This window comes from Microcebus murinus, chromosome 15, assembly GCF_040939455.1.
Source record: "Microcebus murinus isolate Inina chromosome 15, M.murinus_Inina_mat1.0, whole genome shotgun sequence".
In the NCBI taxonomy this organism is placed as follows: domain Eukaryota; kingdom Metazoa; phylum Chordata; class Mammalia; order Primates; family Cheirogaleidae; genus Microcebus; species Microcebus murinus.
The window spans coordinates 75,376,725-75,398,898 of NC_134118.1; positions in this window are offsets into that span (position 1 = coordinate 75,376,725).

Here is a 22,174-nt window from a genome sequence, read left to right on the forward strand (position 1 = left end):
CGGCAGCGGCGGTGGCTGCACACGAGGGTTTGGGGGACACAGTGCTGGCCGTGGTCTTGCCACCAGCATAGATTCCAGGCCTCATTCGTGGGTTGCCACCACCGCTATCAACAAACCCAGTCGCACTTCGACTGGCTGGAGAATATTCTGTTAGTGCCACTACAGAACACAATTGACAGCAGATAAAAACGGTGGTAGAGGTTTGGACGTGGGCGCTGGGATGGAACACAGAAGACTGAGCCACCAGGCAGATGACGGACGGCAGAGCTTAGGGACTGACGCAATGCAGAGATGGGGCAGGGGTGGGCTTGCAGGTGTCGAACTTCAGATGAACGGTGCGGTCAACGCACAGGCGGTAAGTGGAGGAACGAGTCTTGAGAAAAAAACAAGCTGAATTCGGTTTGAGCCTTTTGCACTGGGGGGACCCCTGGGGCCTGGGGCTCCGGGGTCAGGGAGGCTGTTTGCCACGCTGGTCTGGCGCGGGAGGAGGCACAGCCTGCGGGCGGCACTGTCGGCCATGGGAGTAAATCAGGTCCTGGAGGAAGAGAGAGAGACAGAGCCCTGCAAGGAGTCGGAGGGGAGCTGTGAGCCAGTGTCAGGGAAGCGGGAAGGAGAATTTCTCAGGGAGCAGTTAGCACCACTGGCAACAGCAGTCTTGGTGCATGCGACAGAAACGCAAGCCAGGTGGTCACAGAAGGAAAGACGGAAGGATGAGTGTGGCAGACGGTTTTAAGAAGTCTGCAGGAAGGGAGAGAGACAGGAGGTAGTAGTTGAACAAAAATATGGCATCTAGTGAGATTTTCTGTTTGGTTTTAGGACGGGGCACAGGAACACGGTTCAATATGCATAGAATAGGCAGTAAGGACGCTGAAAACCAGTGTAAGGAAGTGGGATGATGTACAGCTCTGATCCCCGAGGACTGGAGAAGAAACGGGTTATTACAGCACAGTGGGGCGCTCGGCTGCAGGTAGGTAGGGCAGTTCCTCCCTTGTCAAAGGAGAGGAGCGACAGGGGGCAGGGAGAGAGAGAGTATCTAGACACATTTGCTATTGAAAGAAGTTCAACTTTCTCAACACAGGGCCTAGTGTAAGACTTCTGTGCATCGGATGTCTGTGAGGACAAGAGAGAGTTTGAAATGGCTGTTGTGGGGAAAGGGAGACGGTTTCCTTTCCCAAGAAGGATGTATGGGCAGAGTGAGGACTTGGTTGGAAGTGGGTGCCAGGCATTTTCAGCGCCGTCTGTGCGACACTGTGTCTCCCGTTCCCCGCCGGAGCTGAGCGGGCGGGCGAAGGTGCAGAGGAAGACGGGCAGGTTTGCTGAGCAGTAGGAAGGGAAGGAAAGGGGCCAGGTGTTGAAAATATTGGCAAGGGACGGGCGGACTTTGAAATGTATGCTGGATTGGAATTCAGGGGTAGGATTCTGAACATAGAGAGGCTAAGAACACACAGAAGTCCCAAAGAAAACAAAGGAAAGATGAATGAGGAACGCTGAGTTGAGAGGTCCAGAAAGACAGAACTGAATAGTTTAGAAGCAGAGCTTTCTGAGTCCTGACTTCATTTTTGTTTTAAATAACGTTTCTTTTTTTCTAAATTTAAATTTCCATTGAGTCATATCTGACAGTTAAAGCTGTATACAGGTACGGTGTACCATGTGAGACCCGCTAACCATAGACGCTGTGAAGCTGTCACCGCAGTCATGCCAAGTGACACATCCATCACCTCCAATGGCTATCATTTTCTTGTTCTTTCTTTTTTCTCTTGTGTTTGGTAAGAAAACGTATGGCCTCCCTTCCTGACCGCAGGTGGAGTGTGGCCGCGTGATCGTCCTTGACTGTTTCTGTGGACCTCGTCAGAGCTGAGCAGGCGTGACAGGGACTGCGTGGCTCACAAAGCCGGAAGCGTTTGTCTGGACAGGCAGAGCCGCGTGCCGCCGCCCCCGCAGAGTGCTGGCTGCCTGGCGAAGTCGCACACGTGCACGAGGACCGGCAGCGGTGCCGACGCCCTTGGCTGTGGTGACGGCTAACAATGACGGCCACCTGGGGGCAGGCACTGCACCAACAGCCCTGCGCAGATCGTTCCACCTGAAATCCTCGTGACAGGCTCCGATGTAGAAAGACGGAAACCGAGGCAGAAAACCTGAGTGAGAGCCAAGACCCAACCCAGGCAGTGGCGCCAGAGCTCAAGATCTTAACAGTGCATTTCATCGCATCACGTTGCCGCTTTCACGACCGAGATATGAAGCAATCTACCCGACTGATAAAACCGTGCATCAGAAAGCAGAGTGCTGCTGTCAATTCCATTCTACCTTGGTTCAAGATAAACATAATGTGATCAAGTTGAAAGCATCACAAAAAGCATCATATGAGAAAGCTTAAAGCCAATTTCTGAATGACGACAACATTTCAATTCTTACTTTTAAGCAGGGCGTGTTTGCTGGGGGCGGATGACCTCACCTGCTCATTAACATATATTTTGGTTTTAAAGAGGCTCCACCCGACAGGATCCAGCTGTCAGGATTAGGGGTCGCTTAAAATGCTTGCACAGCGAAAAGGAGAATGATAGCTCCATGGCACACCTGGCTCAGGTGTGCTCTGCAGCCCAGTTGCTGGAACACACTCGCGGTGGAGGGACACGCCCATTCAACGTCCAAGAACAGGGGAGGTTTCCAGGTGGCCACGTTCATGGGGCAATTATGCATCAAAGATTTCCATGTCTGTCAACACCCCAAACCTAAAAGGAATGAAATGCAGGTGCAAACATCTCTGTCATTTCCCTGAGACTTCATGGTTTTTGTCAAACGGCGCTGTCAGTAATTCTGTGCTGGCGTGGCAGACACAGAATAAGATCTGTGTATGCCGCTTCCAATGCATGAACAAGAAGTGAAGCAAACGCCAAAGGCTTTAAAGTGTTTCTGCTTCTGTAAGTAGGCTTGAAAGATTTTGAATTTTGAGGAGTAATGGGGTCTCCTACATCTTTAAGTCTTCCCTGTCCCCTGCCTCTTCCCTTTTCCCTTAAGGAAGTTGAATTGTCTGGAAATTTCTCTTTTTCTTCCTTTTCTCCTGCTTGTCTTTCATCATCTCCATTGTTAACAGTTTAGCTTAACTGTCATCTTCCCCCAAACTCTGCCAATCCCAGCCGTTCTCTAACCTGCTTAAATTTGTGCAGCTCCAGGCTCTTGGCCGTGGGAGCAAGGGCGCTACCCCCACCCCACCCTTCACGTCAGCTCCCTTCCTTCTACTTCCCTCCCCGGGGGGATTCAGTCGGATGTGAGATCAGCTGAACCACAGTTTTCCTGTGCAACAGAAGCTTCAAGGACGACAAAGATGAGCCGGGTGAGGTTTCTCCTCTTAAATGATCTTACCATCCAGTAAGAGGGATTAGACAAGAGCAAAAAATAGCTCAGCTACAAGGAGGAACATGATAATTGCTATTAAAATAGTTTAAACAAATTGCAGTAAGGGAGCCAAGATAGAAAGAGAGATCAGGGTTCCAAATTTGGTCGTGTCACTCTTTGTCTGTCTGGTGCCCCCTGGCCAGGACGGGAAGTCCCAAAGTACGGCACTCAGGTGGAACGGGGCCGTGGCCTGTCTGCCTGGACGCAAACTCCAGCCTCACCCTCCACCGTCACCGGCGCAGGCTGCACGCGAGCCTCCCTGGCCTTCCTGACGGTCTCGGACAGCCACATTCATTTACGTCTTCATGCCTTTGCACATGCTGTTCCTTTTGCTTGAAATGCCCTTCCCTTCTCTTGTGTTTTTCAGCCTTGGACTCCTGGGCTCAAGGGATAGTCCTGCCTCAGCCTCTTGAGTAGCTGGCACCTTTCTGCTTTTCAAACTCCAGTTTATCCTTGAAAACTTTCAAAACTTTTACTGCCTTGTGGTGCTTTCTGGGATTGCCCAGCCAAAATAATTTGCTCCTTCTTCCAAGCATGGCGCGGTGCCTAGCATTTCGTCACAGCATTCATCTTACTAAACTACGACTATCTGTGTAGGGACCCTCTCCTCCTCAGACTGTGAGCGGCACAGAAGCAGGAGCTGTGACAGGTGTCATTGCGTGGCCAACGTGTAGCACAGCATCTGGGTCATGCACGCGGTGAAGGAAAACTGCAAAGTGCCTGGTGTCTGAAATGTGGTCCAAACCCCGGACAGGAGGTGAGAGGAGGGGGAGCCACAGGAAGGCTGAGGCCGGAGGTGCTCTGACTCCCTCTCTTGCTTCCCGCAGCAAGACGCGCGGCAGCCTCCCTGGCCCGGCCCCTGCGGCTAAGCCATCCTGCTCCTGGTCCCACTTCCTCTGCTGTCTCTCGTAAGTTGTTGCTCCTGCCCTGGGCTCTCTTTTCTGATAAGATCTTGATACTGAGTGTTACATATTAATGTATACGTATAACACGTAACTGTTGATGTGCACACATCAAACACACATGATTGCTCATTTCACTCATGCAAAACAGTCTTGGGTCACACGGTGCATTAAAAGCACTTATCTATAAAGACATTGACTTTTATGTTACTTTCAAAGAAAGTTTCTCATGAATTAGAAAAACATTTACTGTTTTCCTGAAATTCTATTAGGCGATAAGAATTCCATAACCTTTGGTGACTTTGTCTTTCACATGGATACCAGCAAGTTCAGGAGAAAATTTTGAGTGATAGCAATATAAATGCTTTTTAGCTAAAAGAAATTGTTTTGGCTTACTTTTCTAATTATCTTATTATGTGGTCAGACTTTATTTATCGAGTGCCGACTATGCGCTAGGCCCCTCTTCCATAGGCTGGGAGTAAGATGGATTCTCTGCCCTAAGGAGCTAGCATTCGAACAGGAGAAAAGACAAAAGCAGTAAATTGAGAAAAAACCTTCAGGTTCTGAATTTTTTTTACACTGCGTTTGGGCTTCTATCTTTTTAAAATTGATTTTGGGCCACTGTATTATGCTTTTATTGAGTACAACCTCAAATTAGCTTTTAAAGTTGTTAGGGCACACATGAAATAAAATACGATAAAGTGAAACGCAGGTTTGCGTGTCAACTGAGCGCCTGCACCCTGGCGGGGAAGGCTGCACCCCCACGAGAGGAGGTTACAGTGTCCTGTGCCTGGCGGGGAAGGCTGCCACCCCCACGAGAGGAGGTTACGGGGTCCCGTGCCTGGCAGGAAAGGCTGCCACCCCCACGAGAGGAGGTTACGGGGTCCCGTGCCTGGCGGGGAAGGCTGCCACCCCACGAGAGGGGGTTACAGGGTCCCGTGCCGCTGCCCTGTGGCGCTCTGAAGGCAAGTTCTCCCAGGTGGATTTTGGCATTCAAGCATAATGCCAGGCTCTTCATCTTAAGTAAACACTAGTGAAGAAAGCTTCGGGAGGGTCGGCAAGTGCCGTGAATCGGTGCAGGTGTCCATCGCCCAGAACTGTCCACACGCGGCGTCTCAGCATCTTGGCTCGCCCTGAGCAATCGCCGCTTTCAAACGCAACTGCCACGGTCAGTCACCTGCCCGGCTAACTCGCTGGGTGTGTTTCATTCTTAAGGAATTACATGGCGCTTAATTTATAGACTATTTCTAATTGTAACTTTATGGTTCACAGTGTCTCCATAAATTTGTATCCCCTGAATTCTGTTGGACCCATGTTATGCTATAAAATATAGAACATGTAAATAAGTTTTCATGGAAGAGTTTATATTTTGTATTTATATCACACATTCTGACATAAAGTAATTCTATCAATCTTAAGTTATCTTGGCATTACTATCCTGGTATTTGGGAAAAGATCTCTTTTGAGCTACCAAATATGTAATATACATATAAATGTATATGGTTCGCAGACATTTATGAATACACAAATGATAGAAAAGAGAGACAAATTTAGAAATTATGAATAACATTTGCTTTTAAAGTTGTCGACTTCTGGGGACAGATTATTTGAAAACCAGATCTGTGATATCTGGGAGTACCCTTTATGTTGTCAGTTAAAAAATACTACGGGACACCCCGCAGCTGATCCCCATGAAGCGAGAAGGATTTCTCTGGCCTGGAGGAAGGTGGGAATACAAGGCACGTGCATGGGAAGCAGCAGAGTGTAGCAGAAAGCAGAATTCAGTTACAAACGACAAAAGCCATGCCTCCCAAGGACGTGCTTCGCAGCAGCGTCCGAGTTATGTGTTTTCATACAGCGAATCGTGTGGCCCTCAGGGCGATCGATGGAGCAGACATTAGTTTTCTATTTTATCTATTACTGAAAACTACAGCAAAAAAAAAAAAAAAAAAAAAAGGTTCAATTATTTGGCCAAATCCGAACCACCGGGAAGTGGCGGACTCAGGGCTGAAGCCACATTTAACTGCAGTTTTGTCACTGCCCACCGGGGGTGTTGTGGGTGATCGCTTCAAGAATCCAGACAAGGGGAGAACTTTCCCAGTCTTTGGAATACTTTCAGAGCCGCTGAAGAGCCGCTATGATTTTGAAAGAAACAAGGTTTGATGTTAGAAAAAAGGCTGACAGGCACTAAGGATCAGTCAGTATCACATATCATATTCAGCAGGTACTTTAGAGCAGCCAGAGTGGGGCAGTAACTTTTCAACAGTTATTTAAAAATGTGACAGTCAAGCACGAAAGCAAACAGACAACCTACAGAATGGGAGAAAATATTCGCATGTTACACATCTGATAAAGGGCTGATAACTAGAATCTATATAGAACTCAGGAAAATCAGCAAGAAAAAATCAAACAACCCTATCAAAAATGGGCAAAGGACATGAACAGAAATTTTTCAAAAGCAGATAGACTAATGGCCAAGAAACATGAAAAAATGCTCAACATATCTAATCGTCAGGGAAATGCAAATTAAAACCACAATGAGATATCACTTATCTCCAGTGAGAATGGCTTTTATCAAAAAGTCCCCAAACGACAAATGCTGGTGTGGATGTGGAGAGATAGGAACATTCATACACTGCTGGTGGGACTGCAAACTAGGGCAACCTCCGTGAAAAGTAATATGGAGATACCTTAAAGTGATACAAGTAGATCTACCATTTGATCCAGCAATCCCATTACTGGGCATCTACCCCAAAGAACAAAAGACATTCTATAAAAAAGGACACCTGCACTCGAATGTTTATAGCAGCACAATTCACAATTGCAAAGATGTGGAAACAACCCAAGTGCCCATCAATACATGAGTGGATTAATAAAATGTGGTATATGTATACCATGGAGTACTACTCAGCCACAGAAAACAATGTTGATCTAGCACCTCTTGTATTATCCTGGATAGAGCTGGAGCCCATTCTACTAAGTATCACAAGGATGGAAAAACAAGCACCACATGTACTCACCAGCAAATTGGTATTAACTGATCAACACTTAAGTGCACATGTAGTAGTAACATTCATCAGGTGTTGGGCAGGTGGGTGGGGGTAGGAGGGGATGGGTATGTACAAACCTAATGGTTGTAGTGTGCACTGTCTAGGGGATGGACATGCTTGAAGCTCTCACTCAGGTGGGGCAAAGGCAATATATGTAACCTAATCATTTGTACCCCTGTAATATGCTGAGATTTAAAAAAATACAAAATAAATTAAAGAAAAAGATTGTGAGGGTAAGATGAGAAAAAATGAATAAAAATGCATGTGTAGATAGGAACAGATATGTGAGAACAGTTGGGAGAGCACACACCAAACTATCAACACCGACTATCTCTGTGGGGGGGTGCAGGCAGCGGCAGAGTGGAAGGGTGGGGGATCTGGGGGTATCTTTCCTTGCTTATTTCATAATCTTTGAAAAAAATAGTTAAAATCACATATGATTTAAAACTTTGCAGTTTTATTTTCATATTTAAATAATTACTAAAAAAGTAAACTATTGATACAAAGATTTGATATTAAAAATATTTTTAAATAAAACCTAAACTATAAAAACCAAAGTTGAAAAAACTTTAAAACTTATTTTTCTTGTTTTTGACTCACAGGCAACCCCTAGACTAAATCTCTTCCTTCCTTCCTTCCTTTTGCTACAAAGGGCCTTATAGGGAGAAAAACCTCAAACATGAAAAATTTATAAATCTTGTATTTGATTTTAAAAATGCACAATTTTATAATCTAGTTCTTAATAAGCACACATGGATTCTTTTCATTCCCCATTGTTAATTGTCATGACAGGAAGATGCGTCATATTTATCCCACAGTTGTAGATATCCCTCCAAACAGGATATCTTATCTCAATTTCAAGGGCATAATCTACTAGTTCATTTAATGCCGGAACAGCCACATGAGATATTTCACCGAGCGAGTATTTGAAGTTGTCCCTCTGTCCTCTTTATCTAATCATCTTTATCCACCATATTGAATCAACTGAAAATATCTAGACTTTTTTTGATGACTTAAGAGGCTGTAGTGATTGTGATTGTGCCATGCAATCCAGATCCTCCTGTTGTGCAGAGTGCTCCAGGCCAGCCCCAACACCCAGCCTTAGCAATAAAACAGAGCAGCCCAACGCAGAACTGACCAGAGCTTATGGGATACAGACCCTAACCCACATGGACACTAGAATGTCAGGGGACTGATTTGTATCTAGGAGTGTGTCATCATATACTTACAGAGCAGGTAGTGGCTAGATACATCTCATAGACCTTGCCTACTGTTAACAATAATTCATCAAAAAGACTCTGATTTTTAAAATCCAAATGATTGAGGTGAGTATTCAAGTTCTTTCTTTGAGAAAAAAAAACTTGGAAAGTAACTTTATCATGTAATAAGGATTTAATTTCTGGGTATATATGATTGAGTGGATTTTGAATAGTCTTATATTGCTACAAAATTGGCTCTATAAGTGGTTACATTATTCATACTAGAAGGCAATTAGTATCTTTAACAAATGTTAAAAAAAGTAATACGAGCCTGAAATCATTCTGCAATGACCTCGTACACTGGATTCAAGACAATTTCATGTGCAATTTAAAACAGCATGATATCAAATTATACCGTGCTGTTTAAATTTGACTGGACTCCAGAGACTGCACTGTGGTTTCCCTTAGTAAGCTTTATCTTTTAAAAGGTAGGTACATAAATTTTATGCATGTATATAATTACTACCTCAACTGATTAAATTGTGTCCTGTGAATTATTTAAGAAATCTTCTCAAAGTATAATTAACAACTTGGAATGTTACTAAAACCTAAAGTCTAATCATTTTAAGCCATCAATATTTAGCTCAAATATGGGAGAGGGACTAGAAAATTGCATTTTCATTTTCTGTGAAACATAACAAATACACAACCTTGGCAAAAGTTGGCTCCATAAATACATCTAATCCGTTTGGAATTGACAGCACCAATTTAGTGTGCTGAAGGTTTGACCAGAAAGGGTAGTTATCTGTCGGAACAGGCAGAGATAAAGCCAGTGGGCAAATACCGTGTATTACCTATTTTTGAAAAGATTACAAAATTCCCATTACTTTCCCTCTCCAAGTAAAAGAAAAATTAAGGCCTGTTCTAAATACTATCATAACTTCAGAAAACCTATTGTTGTATCTTTAGTTTTTTTACTTAAAGAAAGCCCTTAAACTATTGTCCTAACTAGTTAGTATAGGAAGACACACCTTACAGACCTTTTCAACGCTTGGTCAGTTCGAAGACTCCAGAAAGGGCATGCAGTTCAGATGAGCATTTCTTCTTTTCTGGGAGAGCAGAGGCTGGCCTTGCCTATGCATTAAAGACTGCCTGGTCTCTGGTCACTTGAGGCAGCAGTGGCCTCAACTCTCATCTGTCCTCACACTCCTCTCAGCTATATTTGGTAACTGAACTCATGTCTCAGCAGACACTGCCATCAGGAATTCCAGCAGCAGGATGGGAAGCAGCCCCAGGACTGAGCGCGGGGTTCTTAGAGATTAAAGCCACTTAGCGTAGAAAGAACTATATTTATGGAGCTGATAAATATAGGATTTAAATACGTTCCTCTACACTCGGATCTTGTAGCCGGAAATCACCACCTGCCCTTTTTAACATGTTCTTTGTCAACTAAAAGTACAGTATGTGATTCCAAGGAGAAAAAGTGACATTCTTAAGGAATCCTCTTACTATAATCATCTGCTCTTTGTACTTAACTCTTATTCATGTGGTACATTATCCTAAAATAGTAAATCCAGTAACTACATAAAAATTTAGCCACCTGCCAAATCGAATGGAGAGTCCCACTGCTCTCTTACTTCATACTGTCAATTAAAAACTGATCTGGCCGGGCACGGTGGCTCATGCCTGTAATCCTAGCACCCTGGGAAGCCGAGGCGGGTGGATCATTTGAGGTCAGGAGTTCGAGACCAGCCTGAGCAAGAGCAAGATCCCATCTCTTCTAAAAAAATAGAAAGTTGCCGGACAACTAAAAATATATAGAAAGAAATTAGCCAGGCATGGTGGGGCATGCCTGTATTCCCAGCTACTCAGGAGGCTGAGGCAGGAGGATCACTTGAGCCCAGGAGTTTGAGGTTGCTGTGAGCTAGGCTGACGCCACGGCACAATAGCCCGGGCAACAGAGTGAGACTCTGTTTCAAAAAAAAAAAAAAAACGATCCATGACTGTGGGGTGTGCTAAGGACTAGTCCACAGCAGGAGTGAGCAGGTGTGGACACACAGGGTCGGCTGCAGTACTGAGCTCAAAACCTCACACATCACGAGCTTCCAGTGAGTATGTGTTGGAAAATAAATAAATGTTGAATGAATAATGTTCAGGGCAAGTATGAACTCTCTTATGGTTGTAAAAAGTGTTTCCCAATCTTTTTATTACTCTTCTGTAACTCCTCATTGCAACATAGTGTAATGTTCTGATCTTCCAAATAACAAATGGAGGTAACAGGAGCAGAAAACCTTTCTGTTCTAAGAAGGGGTGGCAGAGTCACCTCTAAAGGGGAGAGCAGTCACACGGAGGCTCTCAGCTAACTTGCTGAGAATGAAGTACGAGTCTGTCTTCGGATAGAGCCATCACATTGGACAACGTCTCATATCTGAAGAAGTTTTTTCTGATGTAGAAAATTTGTCACGGTCTGTTCTTGTGCTTTTCTTTATAGGCAAAATTGGTCCTTTATAAATGGCCCTTCCTGAAACTGGACACTTTTGTGGGTCATTTCATCCATTAAAATAACTTATTGTATTCATTAACATGTGATTTTAGAATTGACACTTATGAGAGGGAGAAAACCCCTCTGGTTGACTGTGTGTGTTTGTACTGCTAAAACAAAACACCATAGCCTGGGTCATTTACAAAAAGCGGAAATGTGTTTCTCGTAGCTCTGGAGGCTGGGAAGCCCAGGGTCCAGGCGCCAGCAGGTTCACTGCCCGCCCAGGTTCCGGTCTCTGCTTCCACGGAGGCGCCTTGCGCGCCTGTTCTTGCGTGGCAGAGGCGGAGGCCAAGAGGGTGGAACTCCCTGCATCGTCCTCTAAGGGGGGAGCCGATCCCACTCATGAAGGGGGAGCCACAGAACCGCCTCCCAAGGCCACGCCTCCCACCACCTGCAGTGCAGGGACCACAGCACCCATTAAACGCATGTTTGCACCTGCTTGTCACTAAAGCCCTGTAAGACAATAGTAAAAACTGAAAAGGGTAGATGTCGGGAGGGAAGACAGTGGAAGGTGTCAGCAATGAACGACACTGTTAGAATATGAAAACTGTGAGGGTGAGTCTCACTGGCCTGTAAACTTACCACCTGCAGAAGGAGATGCCACTAAGAAGCAGGTGACGCGTCCCAGAGTCCCAGAAAGGCCCAAGATTTGGAAGCACCGAATCTCTCCTCAGAAATAGCTTTGATCGTCCCCTCTGAATGTGGAAGGCGTGGGGGACCAGGACCTGAAAACGGAACCGGCAGAAAGGACCCCTCAGGAGTGGTCTGCCCCGACACCCCTCCCCGACTCCAGGCCGCCCCTTCCCACGCCTGGAGAGGAGGGGACGTTTATACTCTGGAAAACTGAAAGCAGTCTCTAGTCCAGGGACGCAGCATGGAAGAGGGGAGGAGGCGGCGGTGGGAGAAACCTGGGGGTTTGGACTGGAGACGGGAACAGGGCTTCACTGTATCTAGAGCTTTGTCCTATGAAATGGCAGTGGGCACACCTGACTAAGTGACAAACTAGAAACGGGGGCACAACAAGCCTGCAGAACTGTCCTCGTGAGCCGCTCACTGGCCCCCTGGGTGATGCTGGGAACAAGCGTTCTTCCAGCCGCAGCCCGTCTCTCTCCTTCTTCCTCTCACTTTGTGTCTGGCTTGAAATCACGTCGCAGAAGCAGGTGAGGCCCTGTTTGATTGAACAAGTCATTATGTCCCTCTGTACAAAGCGGTGACCTTCAGATTTGTCCCCCATGAGTTCAGCTGCATGAAATGTGGTTAAATCTGCTGCGTACACGTAGCCCAAGCCTGTGCGTGGTTTTTCTGTAACCTGCTTCTGCTACTTGGGATGTTTGCCTGTTTGTACATATGATAAAAATAAACAGAGAAAAATAATTGTATTACATGAGTGATGAAAGTAGATCTGAAATTGTTCAGGAATAGATTTCATAACCTAGGTTTATATGGGTATTGGGGCGCAGTTAGGAATTATGATCTTCAGTCAGCAATAATCTCATGTTCAATCTACCTTACTGTGCCCACATATACAGAAAAGTTTCATTTAAGGTGAAAAAGCCAGTAACATTGATTTCAAAGGCAGATTTTATTGAATTTAAGCAAAATAAGTTTAACATTTCTTTAAAAAGACAGAATAACATCATTATGCTATTATATTATCATTTCTTATTTATTCAATAATATTAAATTGAAGAAAAAGCATGCATTGGTGTTTTGAATAGTAACATAAAATCTGAAAAAATTATTAATAAAAGTCAGCAGTATATTAAATCCATAACACACTATGGACAGTTGATTTTATCTAAGTCATAAAGGCTGGCTCAGCATCCAGAGGTCTAGTATTCAATCCACCACACCAATAAGTCAGAAGAGAAAAGCCAAGTGGCCGCCGCCATGGATTATTAATAGTCTGGATGAAATTCAACATCTGCTCCCAATTAAAAAAAAACTTTGGTGAGATATGAAGAGAATAGTTCTGCCTTAGCATTGTATGTTAAGGCATAGTAAAATGTATGTGTGCGTGTGCATGTGTACATATACGCACAGGTATCTGCACATACATGTGATGCAATGACGCAAGGTATAGTAAGAAGAGATCAAACACCAGTGAAGACAGCTAACACATGGGTCTGGTCTTAACACACGCTGAAGAAAAGACAAGACCCGAACAGCGGAATGATTGGAATGCTGTATCCTGTTCTGACACAGGAAGAACTGATTTTGTAATATAACCAGTTCTTCATAAAGATAATCTACAAATATCACATAATCTCAAGGGAAGCAGTATTTCTTGGGTGGAACTAGAAGAACCGATACAGGGTTTACCTGGGCAAATCAGTGTGGCAAAACATCTGGGAGGGTTGTGAGCAAAGGGTACTAACCATGGACAAGTCGCCCTGCAAGCCTGGGATACTAACAAACCTCTTATGGAGGAATGAGGAATGGAATAACAGACTCAACAAAATGACACATCCTATTCTTGTGTGGAAAGCACGTTACTTTGAAATGGCAGCACATCTTAAATAACTACGTGTATTTTGATTTATTTCTTGGCCTTGTTCAATTCCACTGAATTACCCCTTATTACAGTTTCAAGAACTGGATTCTCGTTTCACTTCATTCAGCGAAATAAAAATTCTTTTGGCTCACACCCATTGGAAAAAAAAAATCCCTGAAGTGGAATGCATAAATAAGTGTGTAGTCACAGAAATATATGCAAGAGAGATTTAGGATAAAAATAATGTAAACAACAGTGCATGTAGCATCATCACATATGTGTGTATAATTATATCTTTATATCTATATCTATAATTTCTTTTTCTTTCCTGACATAATCAAAATTCTTAAAGCTTTCCTGGAAGGTCACAGTGCTTACTTTTGGAGAGAAATGCATTCTGACTGGGGAGTGAACAGGGCTGGATGGGAGACGTTAGTCCAATGTTCATGCTGTATTGTTACTTTTAAATTGGCATCGTAGGAAAAAATGGCACCAGAGTTTCTCTTGACTACTACTGTTTCACACTCCTTATGTTTTTCCCTATGAATAATATTTTATGCTTTTCCCTATGAATAATATTTTTAAAATGTGCTTTCTAAAGCAGTAAAACAAGAAGTGATATGGAAAAGGTATCCCAAATATGTCATTAAGTGCAACAAGGTCATTATATACTAGTTATTATATCTGGAAGGTAAGGACCCTTACCTTTTTTTCTTTTTGAATTTGAAATTTGTATGTGCTTACATTACATTTACCATCAAAAAGATGGTAATAAAAAGACATTTCCAGGTGCACTAGAGCACACCTGTAGTCCCAGCTACTTGGGAGGGTGACACAGGAGGATCCTGAGAGTCTAGGAGTTTGAGGTCAACCTGGGTAACATAGCAAGACCCTGTCTCTAAAAAAATAAAATTATTTTCTCAATGAGCCTAAGGTCGTTTTAATCTTTTTAAAACCTTTCTCAATCGATTACTAGAGAGTAAAATTTTTTGAAGTCCTTTGGGTATATAACAGAGAATAATCCTTTAACCACTTTGGTATGGTGCTCACGGGCCGCGAAACCTCGCCCACAGCCAGCACTCATAGTCCGCATGGTAGTTTGTGCTGTGCATTGACAATGAATCCGTCTTGCTCTTGTGTGATGAGGAAAGCTTGAAAGCACTGAAAGCTTGTTTTACTTTACGGGCAGCTTTACTTGTCATGTAAATCAGAATAGGTAACATATACATATATGTTTTCATTACATTATTTTTAAATGTTCACAATTTTATTTTGATAAATGAAAAATTAGAAAAGTCATATCATGGCTGTTGGCTAAAGTCGCTGTGCGCATTTACCTGTGGCTGTCGACTATAGGTGATGCTGGTATCGAAGTGGTTAAAGAAACTTTGAATTCAGTATGTTTCAATTTGGAAAATTAAAAGTAAACTTCATTGATTGTAAATATTTTAAGGTTTCCTCTACTGTGAGTCAGATTTTGTGTGCTCATTTACAAGTGGACACAAGTCCGCACACACTGTATGAACACTCACCTTCATCAGGCTAACTCTAAAATGCCATATCATTGGAACTACTCTACTCTAGATCTGCTCCAAGGACATAATCCTGACTACAGAAAACACTTGATGTAAAACACACTCAATCCCATGTTATTTATAGCAGCAAAAGAGCAAAGCAACCTAATTTATGGGATGGGCATAGTCAACTCATGGGATTTTAAAGTAGCCCTAAAAAGTGATTTTCCTGGAGTGTTTATATTAACAAAGGAAAAGAGCTCATTATATTATGCTAAGAGAAACAGGAAGAAAATCAGTAGTCTTCACAGCGTGAAGATAACTTAAAAAACTTAAGAATCTCTGGATGGCTGAAAATGTTAATGTTTTAAATTGAGCTGGTTTAATGTTTTTAAAAGGCATGAAGATTTCACTAAACTGTATGAGGCCATTTTTTTCCCCCTCTGGAAGGGAAAAGGCAAATCTACCAAGATAACTGGATATTTAGAAACGGCTCTGACATTTATGTGACTTACACCAGAATGGACAGTGTTTTGTTTCTCTTACCGACTGCATGTCACATGCCTCGTGGAGACACTCGGCGAGAGGATACCGAGCTTGCGGGTGGCCCGGTTGCTGCGGACAGCAGGGACGGCAGTGGAGCAGAGTTCCAGAAACCGCTGCCCGGCCACGTCTAACGTGGAAGGATGTGGCCGCCACCCGTTGGGGAAACAAATAGGAAAGAATGTGACAAAGGAGGAAATCAGCTGTTGGACCCAGAAGGGTTTCAACACTGAAAAAGCGCCAGCCGTTGAGGGCAGCTGCTCACAGCGCCCGACGGGCTGCCCGCACCCCACGCCGGCCAGCCCAGCTGCGCGCTGGCTATTCCGGGAAGGAATTTCCACAGCGCTGCCGTGTCTTCACCCCCGAGGTTTCCTCTGATTGACTGATCAACAGGTGTTGAAAAAGCCTGTTGCAGAAATATCACAGACCCAGTGTGCTCATTTGACTTCTGACCTGTGACTGTGGTTTTATGTGAGTATATTGTTTCTGAATCAAGGAGCCTTTATGCAGAACAAAAGCGAAATAGATTATTTACAACATTTTTTGGTAGTTATTTTTCCATAGATATAGCATATGCATTTGTTAATGCCATTTATGGTTTATAAATTAAATACTATAGTAAGGATTATGCAACTTAAACCTAAATTAATATAATATAGAATGAACATTTTAAGGAAATGCTGTTGGCCTTAGAATCCTAAGAATACAATTGGCCATCCTTATCCTTGGGTTCTACATCTGAGGATTCAACCAACCGTGGATCAAAAATATTCAGAATAAAACCCCCAAACCTGATACAATAAAAAGTAAAACAGAAAGTAACTTATAATAACTATCTACATAGCATTTATATTTACTATGTATTCTAAGTAATCTAGAGATGATTTGAAGCGTATGGGAAGATGTGCACAGGTTATATGCAAATACCACACAACTTTATATAGGAACTTGAACATCTGTGGATTTTGGGATCCCCTGGGGGCCCTAAGACCAATCCCCCTCAGACACTGAGGAACAACTGCAATCCTACTTTTGTAAGAATAAATAAAAAGAAGTTCAGTGGGTTTGAGGCTGGGTTAGCCAACTGCCCCCGATTCCAATGTGTGTGAAGTGCAGGACTTTGACTTGCTTTGACCACCAGGTACCCACTCAGTCACAGTAAAGTGAGCTCCCCAGAGCCAGAAGTTTCCACAGAAGCCTTCACCTGCCTCCTCCACCCCTGTGAGCCGTGGGAGGGCCTTTCCCAGACCCACAAAACAGGTGCAATCGAGTTCCAGCCTGCCGTTCATGTACCTCCCTGGATGCCGGGGCTGGAAGAGGTGGGATCCCCTTGTCTGATCTCCCAAGAGAAAGGTGTCACATGCAAGGCCACCAGACTGCCAAGTGTCAGCAGGATTAAGAAGTGGCCTGGTTCTCTTCCTCTGACTGTCTGGGCCAGCCCTGACTGGGAGGTGCCACCAGTGTGGGGTGCAGAGTCCCCACAGCCCTGCAGACGAGGGCAAACACAGGGCAGCCGCCCCTCCTAGCTGAAGACGGGAGTGGGCCTTCACTTTGCCTCGTGGTGCCCAACACACAGGCTCAGGAGCTCAGGGGACATGAGGACACTGTTCTGCCTCCGCCCTCTGAGGACCGGGAGCTTCTGACTGGGCCTGGGCAGGTCACTGGGGGCTGCGACTGGCCTCCCAAGGTGAGCGGGGGAAACAGGCAGACTCCCACCCTGGCAGTCACCTGGGTGTGGACACTGAGTGGTGGGGACAGAAATGCGGTTCGGTAGGAAGAGGGAAGAGCCGCATCCTCTGAATGTCTCTGAGAAACCACAGCGGGTGCGGCCGTGGTGGCGGGGGCTGTGCCAGAGGGGACTTCAGTTATCTCCTCCAAGGAAAGAAGAGGTGGCTGTGGAGAGTAGATTAACTCAGGTCAAGGGGGCGAGCCTGGCGGAAGTTATCAGTACACAGAGAGGAGAGTCTTGCGGCGGGTGTAGCCAGCCGGATCAGGCAGGGTCACTGTTGGTGACAGGGGAGGCCCCTCCCGGGGCAGAGGGCGGGAATGCAACCAGCACCCACGGAAAGGACCAGGGCCCACCAGTCCACGTTCACACCTGAAAGCGAGGCTGTAGGATCGGGTCTCCAGGACCCAAGAGACTGGCTGCCTGTGCCAGCGTCTGCTGCTGCCTCCCAGGGAGGCCTGGAGCCCATGAGAACAGACGGAAGGAGGAGATCAGAAGGCAAGCGTGCTGTGACCAAAGTCACAGGGCTTGGATGAGGAGCACACAGTTGGAAGGGATCTGTATCTGACCCTCAGTAGTTAGCTTAACTATGGGTGAAGTTCCAGATAACTAACAAAATTCAAGTAAAACTGAAAGAACTTGCTGATGAACCAGGTCAGGAATAGGAAGTTAAGAGAGGAAACAAAGATGGCCTGCAGAATTTTGCCCTGTGACAGGGTGAGTACCTTCTAGAGAGATGGAGAAGAGGAGATGTGATGATGATGAAGGAGGGAGAGTTGTGTTTTGGAGCGATCTGGTTTGAGAAGCCTGTCATGTGCATTCAAGGGGGCAGAGCTTGAAGTCATGCACAGGCCGAGGCTGGAGGTAAAAACGTGTGAGTAATTAGCACACAAATGATACATAAAGCCACAGGGGTGCATCCAATCAGCAGGAGTGAGCATACATAGAAGAGAGATGGAACTTGGTACAGTCCAACATTGTAAAGTCAGAAACCAGTTGAGCTGGAAAAAAGAAATAGGAAAGGAGTGGCCAGTGAGGTAGAAGAACAATGAAAAGGTGGTGTTCTTCAAGTCCTGTGTGGAACGTGTTTCAAGAGGAGGAGGTAATCAGCTATACGGAAGTTGAGCAGGGTGAGAACGGAGGCAACAGCTTGGAGGCTGCCGGTTACCTTGACAGGTGCAGTTTCACAGGGGAGCCATCAAGATAAAAGTGTTGACGGAGTAGTCTGAGGAGAGACTGGGAGGTGAAGACGGAGAGAAAGTGAATACAACTGTTTAGTTTTCACATAAAAGGGAGCAGAGACATGGAGTGATAGTTGGAGTCATTTGTGAGATTTTTTTTAAGTTGGGAGAATTAACAGCCTACTTGTGTGCTATGAATGCAATTTATTAGTATAGGGGGAAAAATCAGTGAAGCACAAGTGTATTAGTATCCCACGGCTGCTGTAACAAATTTCTACATGCTTGTTGGCTTAAAATTTTTTTTACAATGTATTTTCTCATAGTTCTGGAGGCCAGAAGTAGGAAATCAGTCACATGGGGCCAAAATCAATGTGCAGCAAATCTCACTCCCTCTGGAGGCTCCAGGAGAGAATCTGTTTCCTGGCTTAACCAGCTTCTAAACTGTGTTTCTTGAATTTCTTGGCTTGTGAGCGCCACCTCCATCTTCAAAGCCAGCAGCATAGCATCTTCCAATCTCCCTCTGCTTGCGTTCACTAGCCAGATCTCCTCTTAATGAGGACACAGCGATGGCATTTAGGGCCCAGGAAGATAATCTGAGGCAATCCCCACATCTCAAGATCTTAACGTAATCGCACTCAGAAAGTCGCTTTGCCAGAGCAGGCAATGCTCACAGGTTCCGGGGACTGGGATGCATATCTAGAAGACATTATTCAGTTATCACAAAAGGAGAGAGGGGATGGTTCCAGGAGCAAATGTCTTTGGTTAGGTAAGCGGGTTTAGGCTTGGACAAAAATGGATATTTCATTCTTCGTAACAGGGTCATAGGTGTTGATGCTGATGGTCTGATTTGCTGGTCAAAAGATGTAGCATTTGTTCGTGAAGCCCAGACAAGTTTCACTTCTTGGATTCTAAATTCCCCTCTTTGCCTAACCTAATTTGAGCAGGGTTTCTGTCATTTGAAATCAATGGACTCCTGTTTCCTTTAAGAGGTCATTACTTAAATTTTTATTTGAAACCATGTTTCTTTTATACTTTTTCTGCAGAGAAAATTTCTTATTTTTCAAATTTTCCAAAGAGAAGATATTTGGCTATTTTCACTTCCCCTTTCAAACCAATGGCATCTTTATTTTTCTGAAATTGGAACTGAATTGGTTTTGGTGCCAGGTGACTATATCTTCTAATTTGTTTGCTAGAAATGTGAGTAATGTATTAGCTGGTTGGCCAAGTAATCCTCTCTATCTTTGTCTATAATGCAATAATTTGCTGAGTAATCCCCGACTTCATCTTTCTGGATATTTCAGCTGAACAGTGGATCTCTTCCTTTAGTTTCTTGGGTTATTTTTTCAAACTCTTGATCATAGTCACATAAGATGGACAGGGATAATTATCAGGTAGTAAGGATTTAATTTCTGTGTAAAAATGATTGACTTGATTTGTAATGGTTTTATATTGCTAGTAAATAACCTTTTAGAAATAATTTATATGTGTTCTTCATTTATATATATTCTTCATACTAGTAAGCAATTAGCAATTTTAGCAAATGCCAAAAAAAATGAGCCTAAAATTATTCTCTATTGGCCTCATATGCTGGATTCAGGAAAATTTCACATATAATTTACAGCAATGTGATAAATTATACTGAATGCTTTAATTTAACTGAAAGATGAGGATATATAGTGGTTTTCGTTAGTAAGCTTTAACTTTTTGAGAGGTAAATATATAAATTTCATGCATTAATTTAAAAGATGTATACTTAGTAACTCAATAGATTTATTATGTCCAGTGAATTATTTTAAAATCTTTTGAAATTATAACCCACAATTTCAAAAGTTGCTAAAAATTAAATATATTAGTATTTAGCCATCAGCACTTACCTTAAGTATGAATGAGGGTTTATATCCCAATCCCACCCCAACCCCTGGTACCAGTCCATGGCCTATTAGGGACCTGGCCCCAGACCTCTGCCGCACCTGCCCCTGGTCCATGGACAGGTAGATGTAAAGCCTGCAGGTATAGCTTACGCACTGGCTGCTTTGGAAAGACGACAAGAGTCCTATTACCTTGCCCCTCCAAATGAAAGCAACATTAAGCCATCTTCCAAACAGCATCATGACTTAAGAAAAACAATTACATTTTTAGCTTTTTTTTTTTAAAAGTCCTTCAAGTGTTTTTCTATTTGTTAACATTTTAAGATACACCTTACAGACCATTTCAACACTTGGTCAGTTTGAAGACTCCAGAAAGGGCATGCAGTTCAGATGAGCATTGCCTATGCATTAAAGACTGCCTGGTCCCTTTGAGGCAGCAGTGGCCTCAACTCTCATCTGTCCTCGCACTCCTCTCAGCTATATTTGGTAACTGAACTCATGTCTCAGCAGACACTGCCATCAGGAATTCCAGCAGCAGGCTGGGAAGCAGCCCCAGGACTGAGCTCGGGGTTCTTAGAGATTAAAGCCACTTAGCGTAGAAAGAACTATATTTATGGAGCTGATAAACATAGGATTTACACACATTCCTCTATATTCTGATCTTGTAGCTGGAAATCACCACCTGCGCGTTCTAACATGTTCTTTGTCAATTGAAAGTACAGTTTGTGATTCCAAGTAGAAAAGGTGTTACTCTTAATGAAAGTTCTTCCTGCTATCATGTTCTGCTTTGTGCATTTAAATTTTATTCAAGTGGTAGACTACTGTAAAATAGTAATCTAGAGATTATTTTAAAAAGCAGCTACTGATTTAGGTGTTTGGGTGAAAGTGATTATATAATGATGATGAATATTATAGGCATCACTCATAGCAAGGAGTTTAAATAGATAAAAATCATAGAGGGACTGAATTTAAGGCATTTTGCTACATTGATTCCTTAACTCAGTTTCTGGCACATGAAGAGCATTCATGATAGGTTTGTTGACAGAATAAATGAATGAACAGATGACTCCAAGTAGCATATTTTTATAACATATGCCTTTAAACTGGGCCATCTAAGATTGTATAGGGTAAAGATAAAAACTTAAGGAATCATCTGTCTACACTGATTTAATTTAGCTGGTAATGACCTGATTTTCCATTTTTTTTTCATCTATTAACAGCATCTTAAATAGATTGTGAATACTTACAAGTAACATAAATATTAGACTAGTGTGGTCAAAGATGTCTTTACATTGTTAATAGGTACAAGACCGTAAGCAAGGGGTCCTCAAACTTTTTAAGCAGGGGGCCATTTCACTGTCCCTCAGACCATTGGAGGGCCAGACTATAGTTAAAAAAAGTATGAACAAATTCCTATGCATACTACACATATCTTATTTTGAAGTAAAAAAACAAACGGGCAAAAACACCTGCATGTGGCCCATGGGCCATAGTCTGAGGATGCCTGCCATAAGCCATCAGAGGATGTTAGAATAAAATATAGCCGATAGGGCAAGGTTGGTGTCTTGTTTGTGACAAGTGTAGGCCTTCATGTAATTGTAAAAATGCTTCACAATCACTCTATTACTCTGTAGCATCTCCTAACTCTAATATTTTAATCCACCAAATAGCAAATATAGGTAATAAGAACAAAGATCATTGCTGTCCCAGTATCTGGTAGCAGAACCATATCTAAGTGGTGAAAAATCATTAAAAACTCTTG